Here is a 22,013-nt window from a genome sequence, read left to right on the forward strand (position 1 = left end):
ACAAGGCTGCCAGGCATGTCTGGGATGCTGCATTCCCAGAATCTGTCCTGAAGACACACAGATGGTCTCCACTAAATATGCCTGATGTGTCAAGTACCTTAAATTCCCTGTGTGGTTGAACAACAAATGGCATCATCACCTGGCCAGAGATTCCCCTTCTCCTGAGGTGTGACTGCAGGGAAATAGGGAGGTTGTGGGGCCTGGTCTTATCAGGGAGGTTCAGGTAAGTTTTGGGACATTAGCTCCAGCTGACCTCCAGGTATGCATGAGTCAGAGGGCTCACATGACAGCTCACTTCCTCCTACAGGGGAGTCTCCACATCTGTTTCTAGGCTGCAGCTGGAGGAATGGGGGCAGATGGTGGACATCCACAAGGCCTGCAGGTAAGTGCAGGAGGCTTGTGTGAGTGGACCTCACTTCCTGCTGTGGCCTGCCCACCCACAAGGTGGGTGTCAGCATTTCTCAGCACTGGGCTTGCATCAGCAGTGCTCGCAAGCCCTTTCTCAGCCTCCAGAGTGTATCAATCCCTGTGACTGAATGGAGCACAGGCATTACCATTTCCATCCAGCTGCTTCCCGGATCTCCACTCTGATCCAGGGCCAAAGCATTCTCAGCAGGGGCCATAAACTCACTCACCTCCAGCCCCAGTGTTTCCAATCCATTCTGCCTTCACACCAGAAATTTTAGGTAAACTTTTAGTTTCCCCAAATCTTTTGGGGAACCTGAAATCCTCATTTCTTGTGAAGTTAAAAGATGAGTTCAGTCAAATTCACTGCATGTCTAGATGATATCCAAATAAGATAAAATAATTTACTGAACATATGTTTACATACTTTGGGCTTTCTCATTAAAAAGCAGCTCAAGAGGAATTTGGGTCTCTTAGTGAACGTGTTTTGCGTTTTATTGAGAGATTATACTATGAAGAAGCACATGTTTCCAGGAATTATGAAATGTATTCATCAATTAGCCAAACAAAAGTGTGCTGGTACAGCACACGGTTCACAACTGCTTACTACTTCATTTTGAATAGAAGTTAAGGGTTGAAAATTCTTTTTGGTTTTCAAAATTCAGAAACTTAATATTCCTACTTCTGTGGTAATGTATTTATTTGCATAACCTCAATAAGAACATGTTCTCCTTGTGACAGAAAACAATTGGAAATGTTTGGCATGTTGCCAGGGATTTGACTGGAATGCCAAATTTAAGGTAGATGTGAATAGACTCATATCTGACCAGACAGCTTAACAGTAAAGGGTTGACTTTATGGAGCCGCTCCAGCCCCCTGGAAAGAGCAGCCTGAACCCTTGTTTCCAAGGTTCCCAGCACCCTTATCAGGTGAGGGAAGAAGCCCACTTCTAGAAGGGCAAGTGCAAGAACCTCAGGATATTTTTGAGACATCAAGAAGAAGACTTAACCCAAGTCTTTGGGGCTTGCAGGAAAAGTCTGCTGGCAAGTATTTGGGTGGGCCACTGGCCTTGAAAAGCTGTTCAAATTCAATCTGAGATTTCTTAGGAAATGTTTCAGCGTAGCTGGTTTAAAACGGCCTACTTGATGAATTGCTATTTTTGCTGTACTAACATAAATAAACAGGCCAAGTGTATTGAAACTAGGCTTATACTGAAAAAAAATTAATCTCAATTTGGCTATGCTTGGAAGTTGGGAGATTAATTGAGGTTTTAGTATTTCTCATTATAGCAGTTATAATCAACCAAATGGTTGCAAATAGTCTTTTAAGTGCACAAAGCCTTCGATATTTCAGTATTACTCAACTCTTTAAACACATTTTAGGCCCCTGTGATACTGATTTAGTTTCATGGCTGGACCATGCATGTTCGGGGCAATAAATACACAGCGGGTTTCTTTGTATTTTCTTTTTGTTTTATTATGTTATGTTAGTCACCGTACAGTACATCATTAGTTTTTGATGTAGTGTTCCATGATTCATTGTTTGCATATAATACCCAGTGCTCCATGCAATACCTGCCCTCCTTAATATCCATCACTGGGCTAACTCACCCCTTTCCCCTCTAAACAATTCAGTTTGTTTCCTGGAGTCCATAATCTCTCAGGGTTCATTTCCCCCACTGAACCCCCCTTCATTTTTCCCTTCCTTCTCCTAATGACCTCCATGCTATTCCTTATGTTCCACAAATGAGTGAAAACATATGATAATTCATTCTCTGATTGACTTACTTCATTTGGCATAACCTCCTCCAGTTCCATCCATGTTGCTGCAATAAAACATGACCATTCTCTTACACCATACACAAAGATAAGCTCTAAATGGATGAAAGACCTCAATGTGAGACAGGAATCCATCAGTTTCCTAGAGGAGAAGATAAGCAGTAACTTCTTCAAAATTAAGCACAGCAAATTCTTAAAGACACGTCTCCAAAGGCAAGGGAAACAAAACAAAAATTAACTTTTGGGACTTCACCAAGATAAAAGTCTTCTGCAAGGGAAAGGAAATGGTAAACAGAACAAAGAGGCAGCCCACAGAATGGGAGAAGATATTTGTTAATGACACTACAGATCCAGGGCTGGTATCCAAGATCTATAAAGAACTTCTGAAACTCAACACCCAATAAACAAATAAAAGTCAAAAAACGGGCAGAAGACATGAACAGACACTTCTCCAAAGAAGACACACAAATGGCTAACAGATACATGAAAAAAAATGTTCATCATCATTAGCGATCAGGGAAATTCAAATCAAAACCACATTGAGATTCCATCTTACACCAGTTAGAAAGGCAAAAATTGACAAGGCAACAAACAACAAATGTTTGTAAGAATGTGGAGAAGGAAGAACAGTCTTACACTGTTGGTGGGAATGCAAGTTGGCACAGCCACTTTGGAAAACAGTGTGGAGGTGCCTCAAGATGCTAAAAATACAGCTACCCTATGACCCAGCTATTGCCCTACTTGGTATTTACCCCAAACATACAGATGCAGTGAGAAGAAAGGCCATATGCACTCCAATGTTCATAGGAGCAAAGTCCACAATAGGTAAACTGTGGAAAGAGCTGAAATGCCCTTCAACAGGTGAATGGATAAAGAAGATTTGGTCCATATATACAATGGAATATTACTTAGCCATCAGAAAGGATGAATACCCATCATTTGCTACACAGTGGAGTTCTGACTACTGCTTGTTTAATTGCTGTAGAATTTGCTACTGTAATCCTATTTATTTATTTAATTTGAAACCACAAACTTTTATTTGGTCACAATTCTGAATGGTAAAAATCTAGATACAGCTGTCTTCTGGGTTGATTTCTTCTGAAACCTATCTCTTCAGCTCGTATGTAGCCATTTTCTCTCTGGGTATTCTCATTAACTTGCTTTTGGTGTATCCATGTTTTAATCTCTTGTGATAAGGGCTCTTCATATCTTTGATTGGGTCCCCCATATAATTAATTCTATCTCAATTACCTCTTTAAAAAAAGTGTTTTTCTTTTTTTTTTTTAATTCATGTTAGTTAACATATAGTGTATTATTGATTTCAGGAGTAGAATTTGCTGATTCACCACATACAGACAACACCGAGTGCTCATGCCAACAACTCCCCCCCCGAATACCCATAATCCATTTAAGCCATCCTTCCACCCATCTCTTTTTCAGCAACCTTCAGTTTGTTCCCAAAAGTTAAGAGTCTCTTAGGGATTGCCTCCCTGTTTTCCTTTTATTTTATTTTTCCTTCCTCCCACCTATGTTCATCTGTTTTGTTTCTTTTTTTTTTAAGATTTTATTTATTTATTTGACAGAGAGAGACACAGTGAGAGAGGGAACACAAGCAGGGGGAGTGGGAGAGGGAGAGGGAGAAACATGCTTCCTGCTGAGCAGGGAGCCCGAAGTGGGGCTCAAGCCCCGGACCCTTGGATCATGACCTGAGCCGAAGGCAGACGCTTAACAGCTGAGCCACCCCGGTGCCCCATCTGTTTTGGTTCTTAAATTCCACATATGAAAGAAAAAATGTGGTATTTTTCTTTCTCTGACTGACTTATTTTTCTTAACATAATACGCTTCCATCCATGTCCCTGGAAATTACAAGATTTGATTCTGTTTGAAGGCTGAGTCATATTCCATTGATATAATTATATGTATATATGTTTATGTGTGTGTGTATATATATATATATATATATATATATATATATATATATATATTATATCACGTTTTCTTTATCCTATTCATTTGTCAGTGGGATCTGGACTCTATATTTTGGCAATTGTGGATATTTTTGCTATAAACATTAGAGTGCATGTACCCTTAGAACCACTATGTTTGTATTCTTTGGATAAATACCTAGTAGTACAATTGCTGAGTCTTAGGGTGGCTCTGTTTTGCACTTTTGAGGAACCTCCACACTGTTCTCCAGAGTGGCAGCAGGAGTTTGCATTCCTACCAGCAGTGTAAGAGGATTCCCCTTTCTCCACAGCCTCACCAATACCTGTTGTTTCCTGTTTTGTTAATTTTAGCCATTCTGAGATGTTTGAGGTGGTATCTCATTGTGGTTTTGATTTGTATTTCCATGATGATGAGTGATGTTCAGCATCCTTTCATGTGTCTGTTGGCCATTTGGATGTCTTCTTTGGAAAAATATCTGCTTCTGTCTATTTAGATGTGCCCTTTCTGGGTTAACTCTTTCTACTTGTGATTATAGCATAGCAGCTACCCAGACAGTGGATGTCCTCACCATTGACTCTGATGCCTCAGCATCACAGGATTGTGCTGTAAGGCCTTAGAGTTGCTTTCCCCCCTCTTTTTGCTGATGTTTCCACATCAAAGAGGGCTGTCTCGGGTAAACACATTTCTGGCCAATCAAAAGGACCTCCAGGCCAACACCACACCCCCCAGACTCCTTTGTTTTAAAGAATATGGGTGGATTTTGACACCTGACCATTTGGGCCACTTGCCTTTTCTCTTGCTCTGCTTGAAATTCTCACACTTACCTATAAACTCACCAATAATGAGCGAGGCTTGAAACCTTCAGCCCCCACCAACCACCCCAATAACTGCAGAACTCTAGCCCCAGCTGCTGTATCATTTTGAGGTCTTGCATGTAATACATCTGGGTGTTCCCAATGTTTCCTGGTGGCTGTTGCTACAGGACACTGTGAAATCCTAGTAGGAAGCACAAGGGGGTCGCCAACAGGCAGAGAAAGGGCGGAAGGGTATGGGGGCTGTCTGGGAACTGCACTGGAACATTCGCAGGTGGGAAGCGCAGTCCATCTGCTACACAGGACCTGCGGCGTGTAGACCCTTCCTCTTATCAGAGTCCCCTCATCTCCTGTCCCTTCCCCAATCTGCAGGGCCCTGTGCTCAGAACCGGATCTCAGGTGGAGAGCCTGTGGAATCTAGGCTCCCTGGGGAGTAGCAGGGAAACCATGAGAGTGCTTCAGGAGGGGTGGGCCCATGATGCTTCTCAAATCCTGAGACCTGTGAGCCTCAGGTCAAAACCCCTACTTCCTGTTTCTCACCTGAGAAAGGAAGCCTGGGTCATGGCAGAGAGGGAGCCAGGACCTGTCCCCAGAAAATACCAGCAAGGACACTGCGCAACAGCTTGCGAGTCTAATAGGGCCGTGGTTGGAGGAGGGCAGGCGAAGGGGCAGAGCTACCTGGTGCTTGGCCAGCCGTGCTGTCTGGTGATTGGCCACAGGAGACAGCTAACAGCTGAGAGCCTCCTGGTGATTGACCAGGGAAAGTGGGGTGGAGACAGCCACCAGGTATTGGCCAGGGAGAGTAGATTGGGGAGAGCCACCTATTGATTGTCTTAGTGCAGTATGTGGACCTCAGATTTCCAGGTGCAGGCCCCTCCCTCCCTAACTCTTTCAAGGACTCTGTAAGATGCATGCAGGTCAGGAAACAGAGCAGGAAGAACAACCCAAACCCAGAGAAGGGGGTCATCTACACCTAGATATGAGAAATTTGAGGCTACTACCTAGGCACAAATGACCCTCTCCAGTCGAGGGCCAGTGTGGTGTGGTGTGTGAATTTAAAAGCTGTTCCCTCTTTTGGGGGTTTAGTCCCAAGTGTCAGAGTTTCATGGTGGGATGACAAGAACTGGCTGGTGTTGCAGGCATTCAGAGTGTAGTACCCACTTTGTGTCACTGAGCCAATATGCTGGTGGTTCCAAGGCATGCAGGCCTCTTGCCTGGGGCTGACTTCAGGCTGATGCTCTGGTAACATATCACTTGGGAAGCCTTTATCTTTTGGGGACCTCACTTAACTGACTGAGCCACAGAAATATCTCAAGAAGCTGCAGTTTAAAGAGAAACTAGAATTTAATGGATCCACCCCAATTTCCCCCTCCCCCAAATCAGGAGGGGGTGTTGCTGGATCTCTTTCTGTGTTGAGGCACTGGCAAGCACCATGGGTCACATTTCCCTCCACCCTGATAGCATGGACAGAAGCAGGGTCTAAGCACCCTATACAGCTTATTACCTCGATGAGCCTTGGTCCCCAGCCTACTCAAACCCAGCTGTGCCAACAAGGCAGCCCCAGCATGGCACACACTGGGACGCCCCTGGTCAGCATCAGTGACAGCTCCTGACAACAAACCGATGTGACAGAAGTGCTTAGCACCCCAGAACAACCCAGGCCTGCAGGACTCCAACTTCTTGGGTACCCATTCTAAGGAAGGTTATGTGACCTCCTGGGCCACTACTGCATCAGCTGCACCTACCCTGACAAGGAACCAATTATGTGGAAAACTCAGAACACCACAGCCCACATTCTTTCAGGACACTCAGAGTACTGAAGAAAAAGGGACAAACCAGCTTTTGCCCACTTAAGACTCAACCATCATTCTAGGACATCCTGGGCACAGAGAACCCTTCCGAATCCTAAATGCACTTCAGCAATAGCTACCCTGCCAAAGTGCCTTCTCTGCAGAGAGCCCTGGGACACGCCATCCTACACTCACTTCAGCTACAGCTGTCCTGCCAGGGTTCCCCCTGTGCAGAGCACCCCAGAAAACATCAGCTCCTGATCTATTTCCGTTCCAGCCAACCTCTGCACAGAGAGCGCTGTGACACCAGTTATATCCACTTCAGCTTCACTTAACTGACATGGATTCCCTCAATGTGAAGATACATGCACCCATTAGTTTATTGTACCGTGACTTTCTATATCCACGATATGGAAACAACCCAGGTATCCACCAGAGATGAATGGATAAGGGCTGCCCTTCAGCCTAAACACCACCTCCCTACATTCCTAGCCAGTTTAAAGAAGCACAAGACCCAGAATGTGGGTTTTCATGCTCTTCATGAGGTCAAACAAGGTACACCACATCATTCCAACCCCTTAAAACATGTTGTTTCTCATACGACTTTAAAAGGTTAGAAAGGTTTTTTTGTCTTATCAGTCAAATAGTGTCCATCAGGGCCACTGCAGAACACACAACAAAGTTTTGTAGGAATATTAGCAATTACAGATTTCATAAATACACCACAGAGATATTATAATCACCCCGGTATAGATTTATGAAAGAGGGGCACAAAACATTGAAACATGGAGATTTCTCACCCAGAAACACATAAGTCTTTAGTCAATATAACTCCAGAGGCAAGCCTCTTCCATGTTGTACACTCAATGATCAAAAATAAAATCCACACATAGCCAGCTATTGATCTTTTCAGTGGAAATGCACTTGATATAATTAACCACAAAAAGAATCTTCAAGTTCCTCCAGCATTTTATGTCGGATTTGCCAAAGCCTGCCTTCATGCTGCAGAACCCAAATGCTCTTTTGTTTGGGACCCACCACAACATCCCTTCATCCACCGGGACACTCCCATCAGGAAAGCCTTGAATGTCTCTGTAGAATGATGGTTCCCTGCCTTCTCTGGGTTGCATGAGTCAGGACAAGTTGTAGATATGTATTCCAAGTCTGATGCTAAACTTGCTGCTGAGAAAACATACAATAACCAAGCTATCACAGGGACCCAGGCCTTCGGCACCCCTCACAGAGTCTTGAGGGTGCTGTGGAGTGCAGTAAGCTGGAATCCTGGAAGGATCATTGTGGGCTGACCTCTGTGGGCTGCTGGTCACAACTGAAGCAGATAGCATCGTGGGTGTCATTTCCCTGTCTGACAGACGGCAAGCCCTGATACTCATGCCCACAGGTGCCAAACAGAAGGAGACAGAAGCAGAATGGCCACTGTGCATGGAGCAGACCTTGGAGAAAATGTGAACAAGATTCTGGATAGACTCTGCCTCATGAACACTGACCGTGACAGAAGACAGTCAAATGGCTAAGAATGTGTATCAGGGTTTGGTGATGGGTATTTTTCCCAGTGAAACCCAGCATAAGAAACAAGATTTTATGTGTTTCTTAGTTACCAGAATTGCATTAAACCACTGTTTTAAGACCTTTGAAAAATTTCAGATGCTATATTTTATCAAAGTTCACTGTGTCCTGATTTTTTTAAAATTTTTCATCTCAAAGAATTCACTGGTCTGCAACAGGTCATATGACATAAGGGGAGAGCATGGGCCTATTCAGATCTCAAGCTATATATCAGCACATGGCGTATTTCATCACTGTGACCTGTGGCAGCAGGAGCCATGCGGGACGGCGATGTGAAAGCCTTTCAAACTTTCTCAAAACACTTCTTTTCATTAGAATGATAGAAATGCTCTAATTTGAATATAAATAGTTAATTTGTAAAACATAACGACAGTCTTATGTTTAGTGTGTTTTTGGATCTATAATGTAAACAAGTTTGCTTTAAGACAGGTTTATTTATTTCTCTTCCATGCAATATTTTACACACCTTGTAGGGCAACTTCAACAAAGCCATTAAAAACCATTGGTTGTTATTGTCAATGGCAACTTCCTCATTTATGTTTGCATCTGGAATGGATAGTACTTCGAATATAGACACTGTTAGAATTGAAAATCTGATGTTTCCAAAAGCATGTGTGGAGACCTGCTCTGCTAGACTGGAAACAGGCAGCTGGTATGAGGAAAGAAAGTCCTAGGAAAACGTGGATTTTCTCCTTGTGTTGAAATGTCAAATCATGATGTCTGTATGACTGCTGATGGATTGTTGTTGCAAAGTGTTATTATGGCATATGCAGTACTGTCATGGATTGAAGAGAAACAATGCTTCCTAATGTAAGTCCTCTGAAAATGTCCACACTGTACATAGTTATTAGTATAGTGTGCTTTTTCTTGTTTTTGTTATGTTTTGGAAGATTGCAAAATTAAAAAAAAAACTTACCATCTGCAAAAAAATCAGATGAATGGGTAAAGAAGAGGTGGTATATACACATAATTGATTATTACCCAATCATAACAATAAAGGGTGAGATCTTGCAATTTGGAAATACATGGATGGACGCAGAGGGCCTAAACAAGTGAAATTTGTCAGAGAGAGAAAGACAAATACCATAGGATTTCATTCCTATGTGGAATTGGCAAAGCAAAACAAATGAATAAACCGCCAAACAAACAAACAAAAAAATCAGACCTATAAATACAGAGAACAAACTGATGGTTGCCAGAAGGGAGATGAGGGGGGTATGGGAGAAATGGGTAAAGGGGAGTGGGAGACACAGGCTTCCCATTATGGGATGAACACCTGACAGGGATTAAAGGCACAGCATAGGGAATGTGGTCAATGGTATTGTAACAGTGTCTCAGGTGACAGAGTAAAACTACACTTGTGGTGCGTGTAGGATAAGGTAAAAACTTGTCCAATCACTATAATATCCTCCTGAACCTAACTTATTATTGTCTGTCAATGCAGATTCAATTAAAAAAATAATAAGTCAGAAAGAATATATGTAAAACAGAATTGGGTTTGTCTGAGAGTCACAGAAATCCAAAGGCAATCCAGCTGCAATCAGCCTCACTCAGCCAGTCTAGGGGCTGCAGGAAACTCTGGTCTCTGGACACACCCAGCTCGTCCCATCTGTGATAATTTACTTCCAGTTCCCTTCTTCACTGATTTCTCTTTCAGCTTCCTTTCCGGGCTTTTTCCTGTGCAGCCCCTTTGGTTGTGTTCAGTCCTAGCCCACATGCTCTTCTCTTCACGGTCCTCACGGGGAAGCCCATCCATCCCCTGGCTTCAGAGAGCACCTCTCTGCTCTTAGTCTTCTCTCCCCTAAGCTCCAGACCCTGTACATCTGCTCTGGGAGGAGACAGCTCCATCTGCCAGCTCAGTCCTTCAACAAATAATTAATGGGTGATTGCTATGTGGCAGTGCAGAAGAAATATGGAAGTTTCCTGAACACACTCCATTTTATTTTTTTGTGTTTTATTTTTTTTAGATTTCAGAGTCTAAATTTAGGATCGCATTAGTTGCATAGAACACGCGGTGCTCATTCCATCAAGTACCCTTCTTAATGTCCATCCCCCAATCACCCTATGTCCCACCCACCTCCTCACCAGCAACCGTTTTGTTTCCTACAGAGGAGCTTCATATGGTTTGCCTCCCTCTCTGTTTTCATCATACATTATTTTTTTCTTCCCTCTCCCAATATTCATTTTTCCCTTAAATTCCACCTATGAGTGAAATCATATGGTATTTGTCTTTCACCGACTGTATTCACATAGCATGATATCCTCTATGTCCTTGCAAAAGGCAAGATTTCATCCTTTTTGCTGGCTGAGTAATATTCCATTATATATATATATGTATATGTATATATATGTATATGTATAAATACATTCTTTACCAGAATTCTAAAAGATGAAATTTTGTACCCTGCTACTCATAATACTTTACAGTACACTCCTCAGGCTGACTCCCTCCCCTCAGCTGTATCCTCAGCTATGTCACACCAGATTCAAATCTCCATACCTCCCCCCTTTCAAACAGTGGTTGTTTTTCTACTTATCAACTTGTAGCATTTATATTCTCAAACTCTGATTCATTTCTGACGTCTTCAAAATGACTTCATAATTTTGCAGTTATAATGGAGGGAGGAGACAAACTTAAAGCCTCCTCCCAGTACTTTCTGATTGGATACTGGCTTTGAAGGCTGTGAACCAGGTGACAGGCTGGAATTGGTTGTCTCCCTTCTAGGAGAGCTGAGTGTCATTCTGGCCATGAGCCAATGACTTGTGACAAACCTCCATCATTCTCAGGTTTCTTTTCATTGTGGGAAGATATACCAAACACAATCTCTACCCTTTTCTAGACTTATATTTAAACTGTGATGGATGAGTTGAGAGTACCTTTTTTTCTAATACCATGTTCTCCGACTAACCCCACAAGAGTGATCTTTCATGGGGTCTAATAGCCTATGTCTTCATTATAATCAGTGTCAGCATTTCAATGAATGGTGACTCTGGGTGTAACATATAGCTTTGTATTGGTTGAGAATTTCAGGCTCACCATGAAATTCACTAAAAATACATCCCAAATATTAATTTTTTATCATGAAGGAAAATTCACCTGTTTTCCTTAAACATGGTTTCTAGGCAATGATGTCATGAAGGTCATTGAGAAGCCATCAGTCATTGGCCAGCCAGACATCATGGTGATTGGCCACTGAATGAAGCCAACCTGACAGCACCCTGATGATTGGCCAGGGCATGGTGGTGACATCCCTAGAAGGCATTGTGATGCCCCAGGGCTGTTATAAGAGCATGGCCACTGCCCAGGCTGCACTGAGGAGAGAGATGATGCAACAGTCACAGCTCTTCCTGCTATTCCTCGTCTTCTCTGCCCTGTTTTCTGCCTCTGCTCATGGTCAGGCCCTGCCCACTGCTCCTGCCCCAGGGCTCTCTCCAACACTCTGCAGTCTGCCTTCATGTTTCCACCTATCTTTATGCCCCTCTGTGGTCCTGAGTGTCCCTACAACTGCACCCGGTGACTGCCGGGTCTGTTTCCCATTGTGAGGTTGGACCTGCTGCTCAGGGACACACTCCCATTTGGCATATGGGAGTGGGGCACTAGGAATCAGAGAACAGTGGATTCTCAGCCAGCTGGGCCCCACACCACTGGGGTCACAACCAGGCTCAACACATGAAAGCTGAGCATGTCCTGAGGGAGCACTGGGCACACAAATACTCTGGAGCCCTCCAAATTGGCTCAGCACAGGACACATGAATGCCCTGAACATCCAGCCAACCCAGATGTGCACAATGTTTACAACGCCTCCAGACAACAGGCACAGAAGAAGTTTGAGGCAAGAAGTAAGTTCTGGGAGAAGGAATCACCACATTGCCAGACACAGTGAGAGTCCTTGGAACACAGGCCCTCAGACCATGAGCTCTCTAATCCAGCTCAGCATTGGAAATACTAATGCCCCAGACACCTGCCTGAGCAGGAGGCCACAGAACACCAACACTCGAACAGAGCAGAATATAGAGAAATTCAGTCCCCAGAACAGAGCACCCACCATTAATCCAAAGACTGGCAGCCCTCTGAATCCATTTAACACTGGGCAGAGTCACATATACACGGGGTGGACCAGGAATGCTCATACCACTAGCTGGCCAGCCCAGTACAGCACAAGGAAGTAAGTGCAGAGAACACCAGGTTTTCCAAGTGCCAGGAAATGATGACCCTGCATCCCAGCTCAGCATTGGAAGAAGGAAGCAACTGGACAGCAAGCCCACCATGAGCATTCAGATGTCCAGACCAACAAATCAAGTCTGTGCTAGACCAAGCAGACACTTGGCAACAGGCTCAAGATGGGCCCTTGGATAAGGACACAAACAAAATAGATCTCCACTAAACAAAGTAAGCTCCTGGACAGAGAGAACACCACGTGCCCTCGGACATGGAGAACAACAACTCCATTCTGTGCTAAGCCAAGAAAGCACCTTGACAGTGGGTTCACCATCTGCTCCTGGACCTCAAGGCCAAAATCTCAGCACTCTGCTATTCAAAGCAGGCACCTGGACGGCAGGCTTACAATGTGCCCTTGGACCTGGAGACCAACAAAACAGCTCTGCACTAGGCTAATCAGGAACTTGGACAGAAGGCTCACCATGTGCCCTTAGACCTGGAGCCTACCAACACTGCTCCACCCGTTGCCAGCTGTTCACCAGGATAATGGGATCAATATGTGCCTTTGGACCTGGAGCCCTGTTACACTGCTCTGCATTAGGCCAAGAAGTTGCCTGGACATTGACCTCACCTGCCCTTGGACCTGGAGACCGATGGTGCAGATTTGCACTATTCCAGGTATGCACCTCAGCAGCAGGCTCACCATATGCCTGTTGACCTGGAGACTACAAACCCAGCTCAGCATATTGCCACGAACTCACCTGGACAATGTAATTACCATGTGCCTCTGGACCTGGAGTTCTATTCCACAGTTCTGTATTTGGCCAAGAATTTACCTGGTGAGTTGCCTCACCTCATGCCCTTGCACCTGGAGACCAGCTTCTCAGCCCTACGATGGGTGGAGCAGGCACATTGACAGATACATCACCATGTACCCTTGGACATGGAAACCAACAACTCAGCTCTGTGCTAAGCCAAACTGCCACCAGGATAGCAGGCCCACCATGTGTCCTTGAACCTGGAGACAAACAACTCAGCTCTGGTCTAAGCCAAGCAGGCACCTTGAAAATGGGTTTCCCATGTTCCCTTGGACCTGGTGATCAACAACTCATTTCTGTGCTACGGTAAGCAGGAATCTGAACAGAGGTCACAAAATGTGCTTTTGGACCTGGAGACCAACAACTCAGTTCTGTGCTAGTCCAAGCAGGCACCTGCTCAATGGGTTCACCATATCCCCCTTGGTCCCGGAGACCAAAAGTGCAACTCTGCACAAGGCCAAGCATGCACCTGGACAGAAGCTTCATCACATGCTCTAGGACATGGATTCTTCTTTCCCTCCAGAGCCCAGGACACACAGACCCTGGAATTGCTACTTGCTCTCAGGCTATAAGACCTCCAAACCTGCCTAACACCTCACTCATGTGTCCATTGGTCCCTTGGTCACCTGGGAGCCATCAAGCCATGAGCCCTCTATCCCAGCTTAACAGTGGGCTAAGAAGCCACGGGGATAACAGTGTGTCCTAAAACCCTCTGATATGGCACCCACCAACTCTGCAGAAAAGTGAGCATTCGAGTCCCTTCTCACTTTGGATTGATTTCAGCCTGAGGTCCATGTAGTCGGCTATCTGTGCATTATTCATCGTTTGGAAAGTTCTCTTCAAAAGAAAATGACACCGTGCCCTAGAATGTGAAACAGTCCAGTGGTTTGAAGAGTTTTAATTAAAACTCACATCAGGAAATGAGGAGGGGGACTAGGAGGAAATGGTAGTGCAGACCCCGGAACTCTTTGCCTGAGATCCTCCAGATGGACAAGAGGTACTCCAACAAGGAGGGAGAGGTAGAGGCCTTAAACAAAGAGGCCAAGCAGTGCAGTGAGAGGCAGGCTCAGCTTCATGAGGTGGAGTGGCTCTTCATTCAAACGAAGATCTTCCTGGAAGTTTCTCCATCCCACACAGTGCCCACAGAAGTGAAGTCTGAGCACCCACCCCCTGATAACATAGAAGAAGAGCTGTGAAAAGTGCGGTCATCTTTAGGAGTGGTGGCATGGTATAAATTTGAATATTAGGTGAAAGAATTTAAAATGATCATTTCTGAATGAGTAATTTATGAGAAACCACCTTAGGGTGATTGTGATGGGCAGCCTGACTTGCAGTGACTATTGACACTTAGGAGTCATCACATTCTCCTGATGGTGGGCAGGGGTCTCCATGGCTCTGAGAAAGTATCTGTGAATTATGCAGAACTGACCCTGAGCAAAATCTGCCTGTCCCCAACAGCACTTTCAGACATACTGATCCCTATAAAACATGCACAGCTGCTGAGATCAGCACAATTATGATTGGATGGAAAAAAGAAGCAGTATGTCTGTACACCAAGATTGCTGCATAGGGAATTTCGGGCTGACATCTCCCAGCAGATTGTTGCTAAACTTGAGATGGGACAGTGATGTTATAGCTTCAATCTGTGGCCATGACAGCAGTTGTTTCTCCACGACAAGTTCTTGTGTGATACAGGCCTTTGAAGAGTAAATGTTATAACACCAGGGAACCAGGGTAGAGAGACTCCAGATACATGGGACCATTCCCTATCTCTGAGCGAGGGGCTGTGGGGTCAGCATGGTAGGCAGAACAGGGTGAGAGGCAGGGTGGTTGTCCTTGTTCTGACCAAACTAACACTGCAGGAATTGGGGGAGACACGTGGGATTCACACTGGGTGCTTTAGGTGCCTGTGTGTTTGCACATAGTAAGGACAGTGGGAGAGAGGTGGGGACAAGAGCTCCTTGGAGACTGTAGGGTCTACCTGGGCATGAGGGAAAAGGGCCAATTCCAAGAGGCAGAGCAAAGATTCTGTGATATATTGGACACTGAGGGTCAAAAGGGAGTTGGAAGGTGAAGTTCTAGGGTCAGACCCTCCTGGGAAATGGTCCATCTTGGCTTCAGGGATGTGGGCTGGAAGCTCAGTGAGGTGCAGATCCCAGTGAGCTGGGGCCCAGCTGTGGCTCCAGTTGAGGTTGCAGGGAGAAGCCTAGAGTTTTGGTTTCTGAGCTGAGCTCAGTCAAGGCAGTGTGCTCATAGCACCTGAGCATAAACAGATGGAACTGTGAGGAAGCTTCTTGGGATGAGAAGTGACCTTCAGGGGCCTGGGAAGTGTGAGTCTTGCCTCTTTATGGTGGATGGTGTTTGAGCTGGTTTGAGGGTGCTGCTTTCAGGAGTCTGGAGGCTGGTGGAGTCTAGGTCACTTAAATATAAGGGGGAGGTGGGTCACTTATGTGATTCCCAACACTTAGAATCTCCTGTTTGTAGCTGCTCAGACCCTGCACAACGTACCCTGGGTTCCACAAACATCAGGCTCTGGGAGAGCTGGCCCCACAGAGCTGCTCACCCCGTGAATCTCCATTCCTTCATCGTAAGATGGGGGTAACTTTGTTGGGAGGTGGTCGTTTGAGCAGAAGGCAGGAGATGGCAGGGATGGGGAAGGAATTTAAAAGGGCAAGGGACAGATACATTCCGGAGTAGGGAAGGAAGAAGGGGAATGGTACACTGTGAGCCTGGTCCTTTTCCTGGCCTTTTCTCTTCAAATGTAAAACATTAGCTCTGGGTCTGGGAGGACAACTGACTGCGTGCTGCCTCTGTCCCACACCTGAGCTTCTCTGCCCCTCGTGCTTACAGGGCATCACAGCCCAACACCTACACAGTCATAGACCAGTGACAGACCTCTCCTGCCTCCTTCACTGCTGCTTGACACTCACACCTTAGTGTCCTGGGGCACTTAGTGAAGCTTGGAGCTCCAGCAACCAGGGTGGGACTGAGAGATTAGGGAACTATTCTGAGGTGCACTGACAGTTAGAGCCCTACTACAGATAGGTGGAGATGTAGAGAGGTAGTTGCTGTGGCAGTTGTCGAAGAGGTTACTGCCTATGTTCTCTTCTAGGATTTTAATGGATTCCACACACATTGGGGTCTTTCATCCATTTTGAGTTTATATTACATTTGCTGTAAGAGAATCGTCCAGTTTCACTCTTCTGCACGTGGGGGTCCAATTTGCCCAGCACCAAATATGGAAGGGACTGTCTTTTTTCCATTGGATGTTCTTTCCCACTTTGTTGAAATGAGTTGACCATAGAGTGGAGGGTCCATTTCTGGGCTCTCTATTCTGTTCCATTGATCTATGTGTCTGTTTTTATGCCAGTATCATCCTGTCTTGATGATGACAGCTTTGTAATACAGGTTGAAATCAGGCAATGTGACGCTTCCAGGTTTAGTCTTCTTTTTCAACATTGCACTGGTTATTTGAAGTCTTTTCTGGTTCCATACAAATTTTAAGATTATTTGTTCCAAGTCTGTGAAAAATGCTAATGATATTTTGATAGGTATTGCATTGGATATATAGATGGCTCTGTGCAGCATAGAGATTTTAACAATGTTAATTCTTCAAATGCATGAGCATGGAATATTTTTCTATCTTAGTGTCTTCCTCAATTTCTTTCATAAGTGTTCTGTGTTTTCTAGAGTATAGATGCTTTACGTTTATGGTTAGCTTTATTTCAAGGTATCTTATATTTTTATTTCTATCGTATGTGGAATTGATTCCCTAATTTCCCTTTGTACAGTTACATTTTTAGTTTATAGGAAAGCAACTTATTTTTCTGCATTTTTTTTATCCTGCCACATTGCTGGATACTTTAAAATGTTTAGCAAATTTGAGCTACAGTCTTTTGCATTTTCCACCAAAACTATCATGTCATCTGTGAAGAGAGAGAGTTTGACTTGTTCACTGCAAATTTAAATGACATTTATTTCAGGGGTGGTGGATGATGGCAGAGGAGTAGGAGACCTGGATTTCGTCTGGTCTCAGGAATTCAGTTGAATAGGGATCAAACCATTCTGAACACCTATGAACTCAATAGGAGATCGAAGAAGAGAGTAGCAACAACTCTCTGAACAGAGAAGCAACCACTTACTGGAAGCTAGGACGTGCAGAGAAGTGAATCCGAGGCAATAGTCGGGAGAATAGACGGCGGGGGAGTGGGCCTCTCCCGCTTCTGGCAAGTGATAGAGCCGAGGAGCACAAAATCGGAACCTTTAGAAGTCAGCTCCGCTGAGAGACATCACTGCAGTGGCGAAGTTGGGGGTGGAACCCTCAGGGGACAGTGTGGTCTCAGGACCCTCGGGGTCACAGAAAGACCGGGGGTGCCTGAGTGTGGCAGAGCTCCCAGGTATCGGAGCAGGGAAGCCGGCTGCAGAGATGGAGCTGAGGTGTGGACTCTCAGCTCGGGGTTACCATAAACTGTGATCCACGGCCCAGTCGGGCCACTGCTCCTCCAGCAGGGACCCAACAAGAGGCAGAGCTGGGGAGACTCCCCTTCCTCCCCGGGGAGGAGCGGCACTGGAGCGCACTGCAGGGATCTGCTGGGTTTGGAGATTCCACACGGGGTCGGGTGCCAGAGATAGCAACGCTCGGTCACAGGCCGGGTGAGCACGGAGTGCGGCCAGAGACCGGGGAGATGGGAGTGACTGCTTTTCTCTGGGGTCACACTGAAGAGCGGGGCCCCGAGTTCTCGGCTCCTCCAGGTGGAGATTGGGAGGCCACCATTTTCGCCCTGGTCCTCCAAAGCTGTACCGAGAGCTTGCAGGAAACAAAAATTCCCAAGAGCAAAGCTGAGCAGCTTGCTTAGCCCGGACCGAAAAGGGCGGGCAATTCCGTCTCTGGCAAAGACATTTGGGAACCACGGCAACAGGCCCCTCCCCCAGAAGATCAGCACGAACAGCCAGCAAACCCCGAACAAGTTTACCGATCAAGGAGAACGGGAGAACTCCAGGATTAGGGAAATACCGCACATAGAATTCATGGCTTTTTTACCATGATTCATTAGTTTTTCAAAGTTAATTTTTTTAATTTTTTTTAATTTTTCATTTTCCCTTATTCAACCAACATCTTATCAATTCCTTTTTTAAAAAACATTTTTTATTTTACATTTTTAGAGTCATATTTTACCCAATCATAGTAGTTACTTTTATTTTTGGCATAAATATATAAGTTGTTCTCTCTTTAAAATTTTGAGATACAGTTTCTCGAACAAATCAAAATATACCCTAAATCACTAGTGTATGCCTTTTTTATAGTCTCCTGACTGATCACATTCTCTCCCTTTTCTTTTCTTTTTTTTTAATCTTGTTTCATTTTCAAACAACTTCTTTTCTTAACAATTCCTTTTATTAAATCTTTTATAATTTTCATCTTTACAGTCATCTTCTATCTCTTCATTGTATCAAACCTTATTTTGTACATACATAAGTATTTCTTCCTTTAAAATTTGGGAGGCACTTTTTTCTAACAGACCAAAATATGCCCAAAATCTATGCACTAGCCTGATCATATCTGATCATATTCTGGTTTTTTTTGTATTGTTCTGTTTTTGTTTTTATCTTTTTCTTTTTGTTTTTTTCCCTTTGGTTTTTCATTCTTTCCCTTTGTTTTCCGCTGGTTTCAGGTCTTTTCTGATTTGTATAGAGTATATTTGCTGAGGACTTTGTTAACTTGTTAGCATTTTGTTCTCTCATTCATCTATTCTCCTCTGGAAAAATGACAAGACGAAAAAAATCATGTCAGCAGAAAAAACAAGAGGTAGTACCCTCAGCCAGGGACCTACTCAATACAGACATTAGGACGATGTTGGACCTAGAGGTCAGAATCATGACTTTAAAGATACTAGCTGGGCTTGAAAGAAGCGTGGAAGTTATTAGAGAAACCCTTTCTGGAGAAATAAAAGAACTAAAATCTAACCAAGTCGAAATAAAAAAAGCTATGAATGAGGTACAATAAAAAATGGGGGCACTAACTGCTGGGATAAATGAGGCAGAAGAGAGAATCAGGGATATAGAAGACCAAATGATGGAAAATAAAGAGGCTGAGAAAAAGAGAGAGAAACAACTACAGGATCATGAGGGCAGAATTCGAGAGATAAGCGATATGATAAGATGAAACAACCTTAGAATAATTGGGATCCAAGAAGAAAAAGAAAGAGAGAGATGGGCAGAAAGTATATTGGAGCAAATTATAGCAGAAAACTTCTCTAATTTGGGGAAGGAAACAGGCATCAAAATTCAGGAGGAACAGAGAACCCCTCTCAAAATCAATAAAAATAGGTCAACCCCCCTGACATCTAATAGTAAAACTTACGAGTCTCAGAGACAAAGAGAAAATCCTGAAAGCAGCTCGGGAGAAGAGATATGTAACCTACAATCGTAGAAACATTAGATTGGCAACAGACCTATCCAGAGAGACCTGGCAGGCCGGAAAGGACTGGCATGATATCTTCAGAGCACTAAACGAGAAAAAATATGCAGCCAAGAATACTATATCCAGGTAGGCTGTCATTGAAAATAGAAGGAGAGATAAAAAGCTTCCAGGACAAACAAAAACTAAAGGAATTTGCAAACATGAAACCAGCCCTCCATGAAATCTTAAAAGGGGTCCTCCAAGCAAAGAGAGAGCCTAATAGCAACATAAATCAGAAAGGAACAGAGACAATATACAGTAACAGTCACCTTAGAGGCAATAAAATGGCACTAAATTCATACTTTCAATAGTTACCCTGAATGTAAATGGGCTAAATGCCCCAATCAAATGACACAGGCTATCAGATTGGATTAAAAAACAAGAACCATCAATATGCTGTCTGCAAGAGACTCATTTCAGACCCAAAGGCACCCCCAGATTGAAAGTGAGGGGGTGGAAATCCATTTACCATGCTAATGGACACAAAGAGCTGGGGTGGCAATCCTTCTATCAGAATAATTAGATTTTAAAACAAAGACTGTAATAAGAAATGAAGAAGGACACTATTCCCTACTTAAAGGGTCTATCCAACAAGAAGATCTAACAATTGTAAATATCTATGCCCCTAATGTCGGATCAGGCAATTATATAAGGCAATTAATAACAAAAGCAAAGAAACACATTGACAACAATAGAATAATAGTGGGGGACTTTAACACACCCTGACTGAAATGGACAGATCATCTAAGCAAAAGATCAACAAGGAAATAAAGACTTTAAATGAGACACTGGACCAAATGGACTTCACAGACATATCCAGAAAAATCAATCCCAAAGCAAGGGAATACAAATTCTTCTCTAGTGCCCATGGAACAGTCTCCAGAATTAATCACATCCTAGTTGACAAATCAGGTCTCAACTGCTACCAAAAGATTGGGATCATTCCCTGCATATTTTCAGACCACAAGGCTTTGAAACTAGAACTCAATCACAAGAGGAAAGTCGGAAGGAACTCAAATACATGGAGACTAAAGAGCATCCTACTAAGGAATGAATGGGTCAACCAGGAAATTAAAGAAGAATTGAAAATTTTCATGGAAACCAATGAGAATGAAAACACAACTGTTCAAAAACTTTGGGATAGAGCAAAGGCAGTCCTGAGGGGAAAGTATATAGCAATACAAGTCTTTCTCAAGAAATAAGAAAGGTCTCAAATACAGAACCTAAACCTAAACCTAAATGAGCTGGAGAAAAAACAGCAAATAAAGCCTAAACCGAGCAGGAGAAGGTAAATAATAAAGATCAGAGCAGAAATCAATGAAACAGAAACCAAAAGAACAGTAGAACAGATCAACGAAACTAGGAGCTGGTTCTTTGATAGAATTAACAAGATTGATAAACCGCTGGCCAGACTTATCCAAAAGAAAACAGAAATGACCCAAATCAACAAATCATGAATAAAAGAGGAGAGATCACAACCAACACCAAAGAAATACAAACAATTATAAGAACATATTATGAGCAACTCTATGCCAGCAAATTAGATAATCTGGAAGAAATGGGTGCGTTCCTAGAGATGTATCAACAACCAAAATTCAACCAGGAAGAAATAGAAAACCTGAACAGACCTATAACAACTAAGGAAATTGAAGCAGTCATCAAAAATCTCCCAACAAACAAAAGCCCAGGGCCAGATGGCTTCCCAGGGGAATTCTACCAAACATTTAAAGAAGAATTAATACCTATTCTCCTGAAACTGTACCAACAAATAGAAATGGCAGGAAAACTTGCAAACTCATTTGATGAGACCAGCATTACTTTGATCCCAAAACCAGACAAAGATCCCATCAATAAGGAGAATTACAAACCAATATCCTTTATGAACATGGATGCACAAATTCTCAACAAAATACTAGCCAATGGGATCCAACAGTACATTAAAAGGATTATACGCCATGACCAAGTGGGATTAATCCCTGGGCTGCAAGGTTGGTTCAACATCCGCAAATCAATCAACGTGATGCAATACATTAACAAAAGAAAGAAGAAGAATCATACCATCCTCTCAATAGATGCAGAAAAGGCATTTGACAAAGTACAGCATCCTTTCTTGATCAAAACTCTTCAGAGTATAGGGATAGAGGGTACATACCTCAATATCATAAAAGTCATCTATGAAAAACCTACAGGGAACATCATTCTCATTGGGGAAAACCTGAGAGCTTTTCCCCTAAGGTCAGGAACGTGGCAGGGATGTCCT

General features: G+C 43.8%; 1 pseudogene; it reads left to right on the forward strand.

The window, feature by feature from the left end:
• The first annotated feature begins 356 nt into the window (after positions 1 to 356).
• LOC113928637 lies at positions 357 to 8,199 on the forward strand (annotated as a pseudogene).
• The last annotated feature ends 13,814 nt before the right edge of the window (positions 8,200 to 22,013 follow it).

The sequence above is a fragment of the Zalophus californianus genome, chromosome 5 (genome assembly GCF_009762305.2).
Source record: "Zalophus californianus isolate mZalCal1 chromosome 5, mZalCal1.pri.v2, whole genome shotgun sequence".
NCBI lineage: Eukaryota > Metazoa > Chordata > Mammalia > Carnivora > Otariidae > Zalophus > Zalophus californianus.